At 38.6% G+C, this 14,128-nt stretch overlaps 1 protein-coding gene across 1 annotated transcript in view; it reads right to left on the reverse strand.

The window, feature by feature from the left end:
* The window catches only part of MYPN (myopalladin), a 90,309-nt gene extending 79,006 nt beyond the window's left edge, over positions 1 to 11,303 (reverse strand). Inside the window, exons 1-2 of the mRNA XM_034438668.3 lie at positions 11,238 to 11,303; positions 9,394 to 9,451 (exon numbers count right to left, since the gene is read on the reverse strand). The gene's annotated coding sequence lies outside the window, so the exon portion shown is untranslated. The remainder of the gene's footprint in view (positions 1 to 9,393; positions 9,452 to 11,237) is intronic.
* Positions 11,304 to 14,128: the final 2,825 nt, after the last annotated feature.

The following is a 14,128-nucleotide window of genomic DNA, read 5'->3' on the forward strand; positions in this document are numbered from 1 at the left end:
ATTCATTCTTCAAGATGCTTCTAGATACAATACTCATAGAGCTATTACTTAAAAGGTCACCATGCTGGGACATCGGCAATAGTCACCATCATGACTTTTTTAGCCTCTCTCCTTACTGATGTGCCTGTATGGGGCAGATTTTTTCTGTCTTCTTCCTTAGCAGATATTTGGGGGGGGGGTATTTAAGAAAAAAGGTAGGAAAATATAGAAATATTTGTATAATATATAACCTAATTCAAAACATCCATAATATGTGTAGTTAATATAGCCTGTGATATATTACATATACAGTATTTTCATTTAAATAACTTTGACCATCTTAGGTGCTGCTTCCAGAAATCTTGCTAAGAATTTCTCAAACTCATTGATTCAAAGTTCTATGATCTCAGCAGTTCAACTTTCTCCTCTCATCCATCTGGAATTCTCATATTCTTCTGCCAAGTTGGTGAATCATTTCTTTGCTCTGAGCTTACATTGCAGTCATTTATATGCAAAGTGACCTCTTTGAAAAAGCATGCTATAGAAATATTTAATCCGCTTTCTAAACAAAAGCTCCTCTGCTAGTTGGTGGTTGCAGGTTGTTCTTCGAGGAGTTGCCCAAGATCAACTAATGAGTCAAACGAAGTTTCATATATCTCCTGGGACATGTTGCTTCTCATTTGTATCCAATTTGTAGTCCTATCAAGGCAGGCACCAGTATTTGTAGGTATCATGTTATTGTTGTAGTCCATAGTACCAGAAGGCAGGAAAAAAGAAAATGGATACTTGGATAGAGATAAATATTTATCCATTCTCTTTTTTCCTTTAGAGCAGGGGTGTCAAACTCAAGGCCCGGGAACCAGATCCGGCCCGCAGATTGCTTAGATATGGCCCGTGGGCCCGCCCTGGAAACAGCTAATGCCTGCGGCACCTCTGCCAGCGAAAACAGAACTTGGGAGAGCTATGCGGGGCCAGTCCGGATTCCGTTTTCAGCTGCAACAGCCTCCTGTAGTCTTCTGCCAGCGAAAACGGGGAGGCCATGAGCTCTGTTTTTGCTGGCAGAGGGCTGCAGGAGGCCGTTGTGGCCAAAAACGGAACCTAGTCGGGCCACACATGGGCTCCCCGAGCTCCTTTTTCACTGGCAGAGGGCTGCAGGAGGCCGTTGTTGCTGAAAATGGAACCTCAATGAGTGACATTGACCTAGCCATGCCCACCCTGGCCACACCCCCAGCACCCCTCAGGTCAAACACAACCCTGATGTGGCCCTCAATGAAATTGAGGTTGACACCCCTGGTTAAGATTGACTTGTGAAGAATAGGCTAAAACCTAGTGCTGGCCCAGGTCACTTAACACCATAGCCTGCTAAAACCTTGAATCCAAGGTGATCCCTCCTGATCTAGCACTCTGTAACTAATCTGAGTCTCAGGGCCACTAAAAAATCTTAATTCCCTCTGTCAACTCCCTCCAGAAGTCACAACCAAATTGTAACTTCTAATGTGATATAAGAATACAATTGTTGAATACAAGCAGAGCATTTCCTTTTGTCCAGCTCAGCCCTCCCACTTTGTCCTGGCCTTCTCTACTTTCTAAAGAATGTCCCCTGGCATATTACCCCAAAGCCAAGCATAGTTGTCATACTGGAAAATGTTACATTCTCCTGCTTTACTGGTCCCTTGCCAAGAGTGTGAGCTGTATCTTTCCTTCTGTTGATAAGGAAAAGCAGTGAGGTCTCCCCTGACTCCTGGTGACGTCATGGATTTGACCATGAGGTTTTCTTGGCACTAAAATAGAAGAGAATTGCCATTGTCAAGAGTAAGATAGGTGACCTTGACAGAAATACATTAAGAAGAGGGGGCTAACGCATTATTTATGCCCAGAATAACAAGATAACTTTAGGAAGCACCTGAAGATGACTCCCTAACTCCATAATTATAAGGAGGCGGAGGAAATATAACTCATCAGACTTGCAAAATTTTTGTTATTATAGCCTATTTTAATAAAAGTAGTTTAAACATCCTTGTGGAGTTGATTTCCTGGTCTGGTCTACCTACCTACTGTGTCTGCCATTTTATCAACATGCCTCAGATTTCTTGAGGTTTCCCAACTACTTTGATTAATATTTTGAGAACAGCTGGCAGCAGCCAAATGCAGCCAGGTACGGTTGGACACATTCCTGGTGCAGGTTTACTGCAAATGTTGGGGATTTCAGACTGACTAACCTCTGTAATCTCAGCAGCTAAATTAAGCCATTTTTCCAATATAGATACAGTACATGCATGCAATATATGCATACATAAGCTCATGTTGGGTTAGAAGCAATTTAACCAGTTTTGGAGGTAGGAGAGCTTATTAGTTATGCTATTGACTTCCTGGTTAAACTAGTACTGAAGGCCAGGTGCGTTAACCTTGGTCCGGTGAAGGCCTGGTTAGTGAGGGCCAGTTATTTTAATATTTAATATTTATTTATTTAATAAAGACTCTCAGGTTGAACTATGCTTTAAAATGCTTCATAAAAGCTTAAACTGGAGTATTCAACTTTGGCAGCTTTAAGACTTGTGGACAATGGCTGGGTGGATGGGGAATTCTGGGAGTTGATGTCTGCAAGTCTTAAAGTTGCCAAGCTTGGGCAATCCTGGCTTAAACAGAAGCTTTTTGTAAAGATTCAGTAAGGCAATAACTTAGATTAGATAAATGGAAGCTTGCCAGCAGAAGCTAAACCACAGTTAAGAATCACCTTTGATGCTTGCTAGAAACTAGTGAAGGCAGAGACCACATAGAGGAGGCATTGCTTTAATGGAAAGATGTGGTCTGAAAATAATTTTTTAGTGTTGCAAGGGGCCCATTACTAAGACTAAGGTGACATATAGCTTACAGCTATGGGCATAAATCCAGGTAGGGTCTGGAGGTCATTAGCATACTAAAAACCCAAACCCTAAATATTAAAATAAGCAATTCACAGTTCATGCTGATCGTGCTAAGAATGTTCTGGAGAATATGTGAGTGTGTGTGTGTGTATCCCACACTGAGGAAGTGGTAAATAACCAATGAGTGAGATTGCAATGTGGGGCTTCTTTGTAAAAAAAGTATAAAAAGCTTGAGGTAAACCCGATTTAGTGTGCCTATGCCTTTTTTTTGCTGAAGTTTACTGTAACTGTTAGCTGAGGAGCCCTTCTGTGCAGAAATAGTTTTTGAATTTTACTTTCCTCAAGTCTACATGAATTGTTGGTTTCATCACGCTTGGTAAATGAATAATAAATGTGGTTTATGGCCATCAGTACCAACTCAGACAGAGACCAGACAAAGTTATTGCTAGAGGGAGGTGCTGCTCCAAATGCCTGCCTTGTTTTTTCCTGCACTGATATCTAAATTACACCTGTCTCATCACTGATATGTACATAACAGTGTCATGATAAAAATCAGATAGCAGTCCCAGGAAATTCAAGGCAGATCTATGAAATGCTTGAAACAACCTAAAGCCAGTTAAAATTAGACCTGTGCAGAGATTTGAAGGGCAAAATAAAATTCAGGGAAATGCAGGCAGGTGTATAGCATCTAACGAGAACATCTTAAAGGGGCTGCAAGGCCAGATAAACCTAGAAGATGTTTCCAATGGGTTCTATGAACATGTCTCAAATCCTATTTTGTTCTTTAGACCTCAACATGGGTTAATATAGTTCATATATTAAAATTGTTAAGCAGAATTGTTACCTTATGCATACATTTCTTTTCAATCCCTAGACTCACCAAAGCTGTCCTTGAAAAGCATCAGCTTCTCAGACTTGCATTTCATAGTATTGTTATAATAAAACAAGGCTAAAATAAAGAGTGTATTGAAATGAAAATAAAAAAGACAAGTTTCAAAAAGGGATGCCAAAGGGAAATTACACACACACACAGAGTATATAGAACATAACATATTAATATGATATGATATATATTAGAAAAAGACTGAGAATTGAAATATTGGTGACTTAAAAGTAGGGTTTCTAGGACTGAGTAAGTGATTACGTGCCATCAAATTGGTGCTGACTGTTAGTAACCACATGAATAGACTTTCCTCAAGAGATATGTCCACAACCTGACCCTTCAGCTCTTCCTGAATAGTTCACCCATTGCTGCTGTAATCAAGTCCATCCATCTTACTACTGGTTTTCTTCTTTGTTTTCCTTTCATCTTAGATGAGAGCTTAGATCTAAGTAAGCAAAGCGTAATTTCTGTCATTTGTGCCTCACATGAAAACTTTGGGTTGATTTGTTTGTTGATCCATTTCTTTGTTTCCTTGGCTATCCGTGGTACGCTTACTGATCTTCTCCAACATCAACATTCAAACCCACCAGTATTCTTTTTATCTTGCTTCTTCAAAGTCCAATTTTTATTTCTGTAGAGTATCCAGGGCAAAATCATTGCCTGCAAGTTGTATTCTTGAGAATCCTAATATATTTCCCAAAAGTCTACCAACATTTTGCTTTGTAATGAATACCACAACCTATATCAATTCTTGTGTTGACGCCATCCCCCTCCCCCGGAATCTATTGTTCTGGTTCTGGTTGTTGCTGTTGCTTCTACTCTTTCTTCATACTGTACTAAGATTGCTAGATATGTTCCTTGGTTGAGTCTACATGTCCAGATTGGATCTATAATTGTGTGCTCAAATTACTAAAGTAATAATTTATTAATTATGTGCAGCATGCATGTTAAAAAGAGGCATGGTTGTGGACTCAGCTTTTTTGACACACACACACACACCATAGAACCTCCTGGTTGGTGTTACTGAGGGCAAGCAAAACTAATTCAGAAGGAAGAAAAGCTCTTTCAGCACAGCAGTATCTTCAAGCTTGAACTGATGATTCTGCTAGGGTTGACCACCAATGGTGGTCCAAGGTTCCTCAGCCAGAAAGTGGTCCCCCAAATCAGACCTTCATGTATCTTTCATTTCCTTGTTTTTCCTTTCTTCCTCTTCTCTTCCCCAAGTTCTTTGAAGAAATGATCATGTTGCGACAGAATCTTGCTCCATCGCTATATTAACCCTTTAAAAGATGCATACTTCTTTCATGGACTAAGACTGGAAAGTATATGTACAAGCTTGTGAAGTTAAGAAAGATTCCTGTTTGTGCCTTTTAATTAGCTTCATGAGTCAAATTGATTTCCTAATGTCTAAAGTATCGGCTGACTCACAGTCATTGGGCAAAACAAGGTAAGTCACAGCATTTAAAATACAGTCTCCTGTGATAAAGTGTGTGTTAATGCAAACATTTTAAGACTACTGGTAGTTAGCAGGAAAAAAAGAGTAAGTGTAAAGCTATGAAAGTTCCTTTCCTCCCACTAAGGCGTGCCTAATTTCTTTTGTCCAACAAGGAAGAACATTAGAGCAAACTGGACTCCAGAATCTTAGAATGAATCAAGAAAACAAACAAATAGATGTTTGGGTAAGTCTTTGCAATTTTTATGATGCTGTCAGAATTCTTTTTTTTTTTTTTTGTAAATACAGATTACCATATTTAATATTATTTACCACTTCCCATTAATAGAAACAATATTGCTTTGAAAATATAATTCCACTGTTTGATCAAGGGTTCTTTTGTGTGTATGAAAAGTAGTAATAATTTGGGAATAGTGCAAAAGAGAACAAAAGCTACTAAGATTGTGTGAAGGAAAGTGAAAAAAAAACCTGGGTTGGAAGAATAAGATAGACAGACAGACGATAGATAGATAGATAGATAGATAGATAGATAGATAGATAGATAGATAGATAGATAACTTTTATTATCATTTTTAGTTGAACAAATGTATATGCAGTAAACCTCTCACTATTAGGTTCCGATTCATCATTATTCTATGTTGATTATGGGCATTATTCTATGAATGTAAGCTATTCGGAGAAATTATTTTTAAATATTTAGCGTACCATTTATACACTCCTCTTTAGCGGGGGAATTGTTGAGTTTGTTATTTTAAAGTGGAAGACGTTCAACTATTTCAATTGTAGTATTTGTATTACAAGAAAAAAAATAGGAAGCATTTTAGTTTGTTAGACTGCTGGTTTTGAGCTCATACGATGTCTTTCTATTGTTAGCTACCCATGGTGACACTTGCATGCATTCACATCTTTCATGTGGCTGAATACTTCTTTTGATTTCTTTTTATAAAAGCACCAGGTGGTGGCCAATAGTTCTTTTGTTCAGATTACTTCTTCTTACACTAAAATCTGTTGGGAGGAGTTTACAGAGAAAAGGCACTGCATGTGAAAGATACAGCAGAAGTTTCCCTTTGTATGCTTTGTTGGTACAAATGCCGCAGTAATGAACTTAATAAAGACAATCTCCAATTTTTCTTCATTGCTATTGTCTTCTGTTATTGTGCATTACTAGAACCTGAGATTATTGTTAGCTATCTCAACAGGGATGCATCCTTACAAAGGATATGCCTTCTCCAATCTTGGGCTCTCCAGTCATGGGGACTATAAATCCCAGGATACTGGAGAATAATAATTTGGGATCAATTGGAATATATGGTGCTAAATAGTTACCTTAAAGAGGAGCTTTTTATTCATTTCAAGAATAGACCACCAGCAGATGATCATCTAAGCTTAATGGGATAGATATTGATGCCCACAAGAATACAAAAAAAGGTCAATTTGCATCTAAAACTATAATGGAAATAAAAGCACTGAACCTGTGTGATTAGTTATTGAAGGAATCCAAAGGATCGTGGGAAAAGATTCCATTTCCACTTCCCCATCCCTAATCCATATTTTCCTAAAAGACCACCAAAATAAAGACTCAGTTCTAGGAAAAGTTGTGAAATTGTTTATAATTCACTTAGAATTCTTAGGAGTACTCTTAAATCTCTGTCGTTTGCTTCTGCAAGACTCACAGTGTTGGTCAATAATTTTGCCATATGCCCTTTCGTAATTCTTTCAGTGTGAGCTTTCTGCTGAACATTATGGCCTAAGAAACAGCCTAGCATCTTTTCCAACACTGATACCCAATTAAACATATTCTTCTTGTGCATGGATCTTTGCCTTAGGACCCCATTCCACTCCTAGTTTAATTTCTTGTGAAATAATATGCTTTCGAGAAGAAAGCATGAAATTGCCCTGCCACCACGTATTGTGAAATAGTCTTCCTTATTAATATACAGCTGACAAACTGTACTCAATAAGTAGTCCCTTACAGTACTACATTGATATGGAGGGAAGTAAGCAGTGACAGTACGGCTGACAAACCATACTCAATGAGTAGTCCTTAACGATACTACGTCTACATGGAAGGAAGGAAGCAGTGGGGTACCACAAGGTTTCGTCTTAGGCCCAGTACTGTTCAATATCTTCATAAACGCCTTAGATGACGGAATAGAAGGGGAACATATCAAATTTGCAGATGATACTAAGCTGGCAGGAATAGCCAACACCCCAGATGTTAAGCTCAAGATCCAGATGGATCTTGACAGACTTGAACACTGGGCCTTAACTAACAAAATGAAATTAAATGTAGAGAAAAGTAAAGTCTTACACTTAGTCAAGAAAAACCAAAAATACACATATAGTTTGGGTGAAACCAGGCTTAATAGGTGTGAGAGGGATCTTGGAGTCTTAGTGGACAACCAGTTAAATATGAGCCAACAGTGTGCAATGGCAGCCAAAAAAGCCAATGCAATCCTAAATTGCATTAACAGAAGGATTCAATCAAGATCACGTGAGACACTAATACCACTCTAAAAAGCCTTAGTAAGACCACACCTAGAATACTGCATCCAGTTTTGGTCACCACACTATAAAAAAAGATGTTGAGACTCTAGAAAAAGTGCAGAGAAGAGCAACCAGGATGATTAGGGGACTGGAGGCTAAAACATATGAAGAATGGTTACAGGAACTGTGCATGACTAAGTCTAGTGAAGAGAAGGACCAGAGGAGACATGATAGCAGTGTTCCAATACTTGAGGGGCTGTCATAGAGAGGAAGAGGTCAAGCTATTTTCCAAAGCACCTAAAGGCCAGACAAAGAATAATGGATGGAAACTGACCAAGGAGAGATTCAACCTAGAAATAAGGAGAAATTTACTGACAGTGAGAATAATCAACCAATGGAACAGTTTGCCTTCAGAAGTTGTGAGAGCTTCATCACTGGAGGGTTTTAAGAAGAGATTGGACTGCCATCTGTCAGAAATGGTGTACGTCTCCTGCTTGGGCTGGGGGTTGGACTAGATGACCTACATGGTCCCTTCCAACTCTGTTATTCTGTTCTGTTCTGAAATGTCAATGCATTTTAAGATGTAGATGCTATAACTGATAGTGTTTTGATGGTTGCCAAAAGTATCTTTTTTTTCATGATCAATTCGGGCTCTCCATTTGATAGCGCTGTTTGTGATACAGAAATGTTTATGTTATTCAGAACATTATAGGATACACTCTAGTTTAGGAACATCTTCTATTTGGATGCCTGCCACGTTTGAGCATATATGATACCTTTTTATTGATAATGTCAAAAGACATATTTCTTTGTGCATAGAATATAAATACCTATGAAGTGTCTAGGCCAGATCATCTGACACATTTTTGTATTACATGAAGACAGACCTGTGCTTTAAAATATGAGAAAAGATCCAAACTCATTTCAGGAAACAAATTCAGATTAGATATCCCTTCCATGCTTTCCAAAGTATGCAGATCAAAAATGCATGAATGTTTTTCTAATGGGTGATTCAGTGTCCTGGAGATTTCAAGATTTCAGGTTATGGATATTGGTGAGGAACTAATGGTGTGGACTACTCATGAGGTCCAATACGAGTGAATTGTAATGCATCTTTCTTCTTATAATGCTATTACCCTCCCCTTCCAAATTGTCCTGATCCTGCATCTTTCTTCACTAATAGACTCACACTCTTGATAGGCTTAAATGGACTCTGGGGTATGTAGAAGACAGGAAAACCTGGAGGAACATTGTCCATAGGGTTGCGATGGGTTGGACATGACTTTGCGACTAACAACAACTTGATGGGCTACCACATCTTTATTTGATAGGCTATTTGAAGTGTGGTTGAGTCAACAAAGGATGCATAAGAATCTGTTCCCCCAACATAATTGGGCTCTCAAAAGCCCACCAAAACAATGATGCTTCCAATATAATTGGAAGATTTGGGCAAATGGAATTCTGAAAACATAGAGGCAGAGAATGGACCTACTGTACATGTGCTTTCTTGTCTTCTGTTCATTTGTTTCAAAACAATTGCCAGTCAAAGATCTGAGATTTTGTTTTTAGGCAAGATATATTCAAAGAAAATTAATATCTTGTGCAATTCAGATAACATTAACCCAACCCCTGAGAAAATGTGGTATTTTGTACTTTGGCACATTCAAAGGACGCTTGCTATTCTGCTATTTCCTTCCATAGAGGTAAAATAATTTATAAGCACTCACCGGTTTTCCACTGTTGGTCAACCGAGAAATAAGATGTTGGGTTGGTTAACACTCCGTCCTGGATTTGAGGACACAAAATACATACAAAAAAAGTGAATCCTGTTTATTTTGATAATGGTTATAACTTTATTACTTCAAATATATAAGTGAGCTTCCCAGACTGTTAGTTATAGTCACATGATGAAAAAACACAATTTTCTATACAATCAGCATTTAGAAACTGCGCAGGAAAATGCTGGTTTCTCGGTGAACATCAGAATAGTATGATACAGAACTCAAATAATATAATGTATGTAGGAAGAACTCACGATGTATTACTTTGGTTGATGACTCTGAGTTAAAGGATGTCCTTTCTTCCATTATAACTTTAAAGCTTTAAAAAGTAAATAATTTAGGTGGCTAGACTCTCTGCTTCATTATCTAGCTGTTCAACTGTTGTCCAACTTTCCTGACACTGGTGTCTCCTACAACAGCACACTGATGATGGGAATTGTAGTCTAATAACCCTGGAGGCAGGGGTGAAATTCAAAAATTTTTCCTACTGGTTCGGTGGGCGTGGCAGGGGAAGGATATTGCAAAATCTCCATTCCCAACCTCTTCTGGGGCCAGCCAGAGGTGGTATTTGCCGGTTCTCTGAACTATTCAAAATTTCCGCTACCGGTTCTCCAGAACCTGTTTGAATCTGCTGGATTTCACCCCTGCCTGGAGGTGTAAAATTAGGGATGGTAGCCCTACACTATCCTCTCATCTTTTAATAAATCATCTGATTTTTCCCTCCACCTCCATATAAAAGCATTTCTTCCTTCCATCAGGGATTTCCTAACCTAACCATCTACTAGAAAGCCATTTGTCCAGAATAATATAGAGTCTCCTTCTTGAGTAGGGAGCTGGACCGCAAGACTTCCAAGGTCTCTTCCAACCCTATTATTCTACAATCTACCTTCACTGTCATCCAAACAGTCCCCCCATCCTACTTTGATTCTCAAGAAATTTTCAAAAAAGAAGATTGGGGGGGAGGCATATAAAAAATTATCTGTAGAAAAGAAAGGGCAAGTTCTAGGTTTTACATAACTAAGCATCTGTTCAAACAGTGACATTTGAGAAGTTGCTGGTCTTTAAAGAAACTAATTACATACAAAGAGTTTTCTAAATTATCTGAAATTCTGCATAGACACCCTACTTGAGAGAGGGAACAAGCATGACCTACATCTAAATCTATCAAATGAAAGCAGTGCCCATTAGAACAAAGATCCATTTCATCTTTCTATCGCCGCTGTTAAAAGATCACAGATTTAGATTGCCAACCTGATGCCCACTAGATATGCAGAATTACTATGTGGATCATCTCCAAACAATGACAGCATTGCCTGGGAATAATTGACTCATATTGCTGCCCAACCCAATTCATTTGAAGGGAACCAGGTTGAGGGAAGTAAGATTAAAACTAAGAAAAGAAATGTGAGGTTAGAGTTGAGGATACTCAATTAATAATTAAGTGGCCTATCAAATTAATGTAGCTTTAATTGACCTAAACCAACTTAATTTTTCTGCCTTTGTTTTTAGATGAAATTATTTCCTTCTTTTTATATCACCTGTTCTTGCCCACTATGGGCACAACACCGTTGGGTTTGGACCATTCTCTCGCTTGTCTGCCCATTACAGCAAATCTGATACTTCCATTTCCCCTTTTTCTGGGATGCCTAGTTGCCTTTCCCACCTCAAAAGACCCTCTCCTCAGTTTCTGCTTTCACTAGAAGAGCTTCCCTTTCCTCCGTCCCAGATCACACCACCTTACACCTAAATGATAAATTCTGGAAATCTGAACAGAAGTCAGCTGAGCTCACCGTGAAGTGGCGGGATCTGCCTGCGCGTGAGCCTGTTCCAGATCTTTCCTCCACGCTACCTCTTTGCAATTCCTCTCGGCAAACAGCATGCTTCCTGGCATGCAGTTTTGACAAACTAGTAAGGAGGCTAATTTTAGGTTACTTCATCACAGGGCCGTGAAAAGATAAGGTGTCCTTTCCAAACCGGTAGCATTGGCACTGCTGTTTTTCAGAAGATCTGGGGCCCCACCTTGCTCTGCCATTGGGCGGCGCTTGATAGTTTGTAGAAATACGCCTAAGCATACAGTACTTGTCATCTGCCCTAGAGGGAAATGGTCAGGAAATAAGGGGACTTCTTTGGTCTTTGTAGAGACTTCATGCCCAGTTTCAATATTTTTACTTTCATACTAACTAGATGGCCATACCGTGTTCCCCCCAAAATAAGACCCTGTCTTATATTTTTCTGAACCCTGAAATAAGTGCTTGGGCTTATTATCAGGGGATGTCTTATTTTGGGGGAAACAGGGTAGTTTGATCCTCCTTCAGGGGTGTCCTCACAGTATGGTCAGAAATTCAAGATGGGGACCACAATGTTAGGATTGTGACCACTGTATTGTTGAACATTTGATCAAACTCCCAGATGGTCCTGATATGGTCTTATGCATTACAGGAAGTCCTTGACTTACAACCATTTGTTTACTGACCGTTCAAAATTACAACAGCATTGAAAAAAGTGATTTTGTTGTTTTTCACACTTGCAGCATCCCTGTGGTCACGTGATCAAAATTTGGACATTTGACAACTGCGTCAATTTATGACAGTTGCAGTATCCCAAGGTCTCCTTTTGTGACCTTCTGATAAGCAATGTGAATAGGGAAGCCAGATTCACTTAACAACCGTGTTACTAACTTAACAACTACTATGATTCACTTAATGACCATGGCAAGAAAGTCCATAAAATGACTTTTGCCCCATAAAATGGGGCAAAACTCACTTATCAACTGCCTTGCTTAGCAACATAAATTTTGGGCTCAATTGTGGTGGTAAGTCAAGGACCACCTGTATAAGCCATGCCTGTACTCTGTATATCTCTGTGTTTATATTTATGTGTGTTTAAGGAAGTGTACTTATTCGTCAAATTTCCAAACTGTCCAAATCAATTTGGGTGGTTTCACAAGATTAAAAGACAACATTATGAATAAAACAAATATTATATAAAAGTACAAGGATAGGAAGGGAACAACAACAAAAAACAAAAAAACAGAAGCTATCATTGCATCACTCCATCTAAAAGGGACATGCCCAAACAACCTCAGCTAAATCTTGGAGAGAGAACCAAGTTTTGAAGGTAGGCAAGAGGGCAGGGGAAGAATCTGGATCCAGGGACCAGTGCACTAAAAGTAGCACCTCTATGACCAAAATAAGCAAACAACAGCAAAATTAAGCATATATATCAGGCATGGGGGAAAATCCATATAAAATCTTTACAACTTCAAATGATTTATTTAGAAATACATGCATTGCATATACATTTGCTTATAAAAATCATGTTTAGCATCTTGCATTCAAAAATATAATTATTTTTATAATAATTATAGGTTTTTCAGCAAGTGGCAGCACTAGGCAACCTCACCTGGCTTTCAAAGTTAAGCAGAATTGGGCTTAATTAGTATTTGGATGACAGACCTCTAGGGCAGTGTTTGTCAACATTAGCAACTTTTAACTTCAACTCCCAGATTTCCCCAGTCAGCTATGGAATTCTGGGAGTTGAAGTTCACATATCTTATAGTTGACAAGGTTGATGGACACTGCTCTAGGGTAGGGGTGTCAAACTCAGCGTCATCACGTGACATATTGCGACTCCCCCCGTCGCTAAACTGGATGTGAGCGTGGCCAGTGCATGATGCATCTGGCTCGCGGGCCACGAGTTTGACAGCCCTGCTCTAGGGAATTCCATGACTGTGGACCAGATTGGGAAGGTGAAAAATATTTCTGAAGAAATCAGGAATAAATCGCTTTTGTGTATTGCTGCTTGTGTCCCTGTAGTTCCCAGGAACCAAACTCAAGTTGAGTTTTTTCTGACACATTTTCTGACATGGAGGAAATAAATAAATGTCTATGGAGATTCTCAGTCATAGACATTTATCCATAGATATTTATCTACTTCCTCCATGTCAGAAAATGTGTCAGAAAAAGTTCAATGATCGTAAGTGTGAAAAACAGTCATAAGTTACTTTTTTCAGTACGGTTATAATTTCAAACAATCACTAAATGAATTATTGTAAGTCGAGGATTACCACTATATCTATATCTCTAACTCAAGTTTATAATATTTCTGAAATATGATTTTGAGAATTAAATCTGAAAATGAAAGGAAATGGTAAGCAATTTTGTCGGTTACAAAGAATGTTATCACAATGTATTGGCCCTTAAAAATGAAAAATAAATTGTATTCACATCTACCCTTAGGAATCTCACTGGGTGACTTACTGCGTAGTAAGTTGCTTCTTTGCAGCCCTACCTATTTCACAGTGTTGCTATTGCTAAAAATAGAGGAAGGAAAGCTATGTTCACTGCCATGAATCTGTGGACAGAAATGTACACGTATTATATTTTGACTTATATTAAGTAATTAAATAATTGAAATACAGTATGTCACATTATAATGCCTAAAAAATAAGGCTGGGGCTAAAACTTTGGCTTCATAGTATGAGAAACTATGATAAAAGAATAATACTGTAGATACTTCCTTCTGTGAATAGACTGCAACCCTTTATTAAGGAATATTTTCAGCAAGGGTCACAGAAATTGCCAAAAAGAGGTATGGCATGGCTACGAAAAAGGTTCTTGAGGTGATAGCGGAAGTTACCTATCTATCTGTTTACAGATTAGGCTACTGCTGCAATAAAATC

This window comes from Pantherophis guttatus, chromosome 6 (assembly GCF_059756535.1).
Source record: "Pantherophis guttatus breed Tessera chromosome 6, ASM5975653v1, whole genome shotgun sequence".
Taxonomy (NCBI): domain Eukaryota; kingdom Metazoa; phylum Chordata; class Lepidosauria; order Squamata; family Colubridae; genus Pantherophis; species Pantherophis guttatus.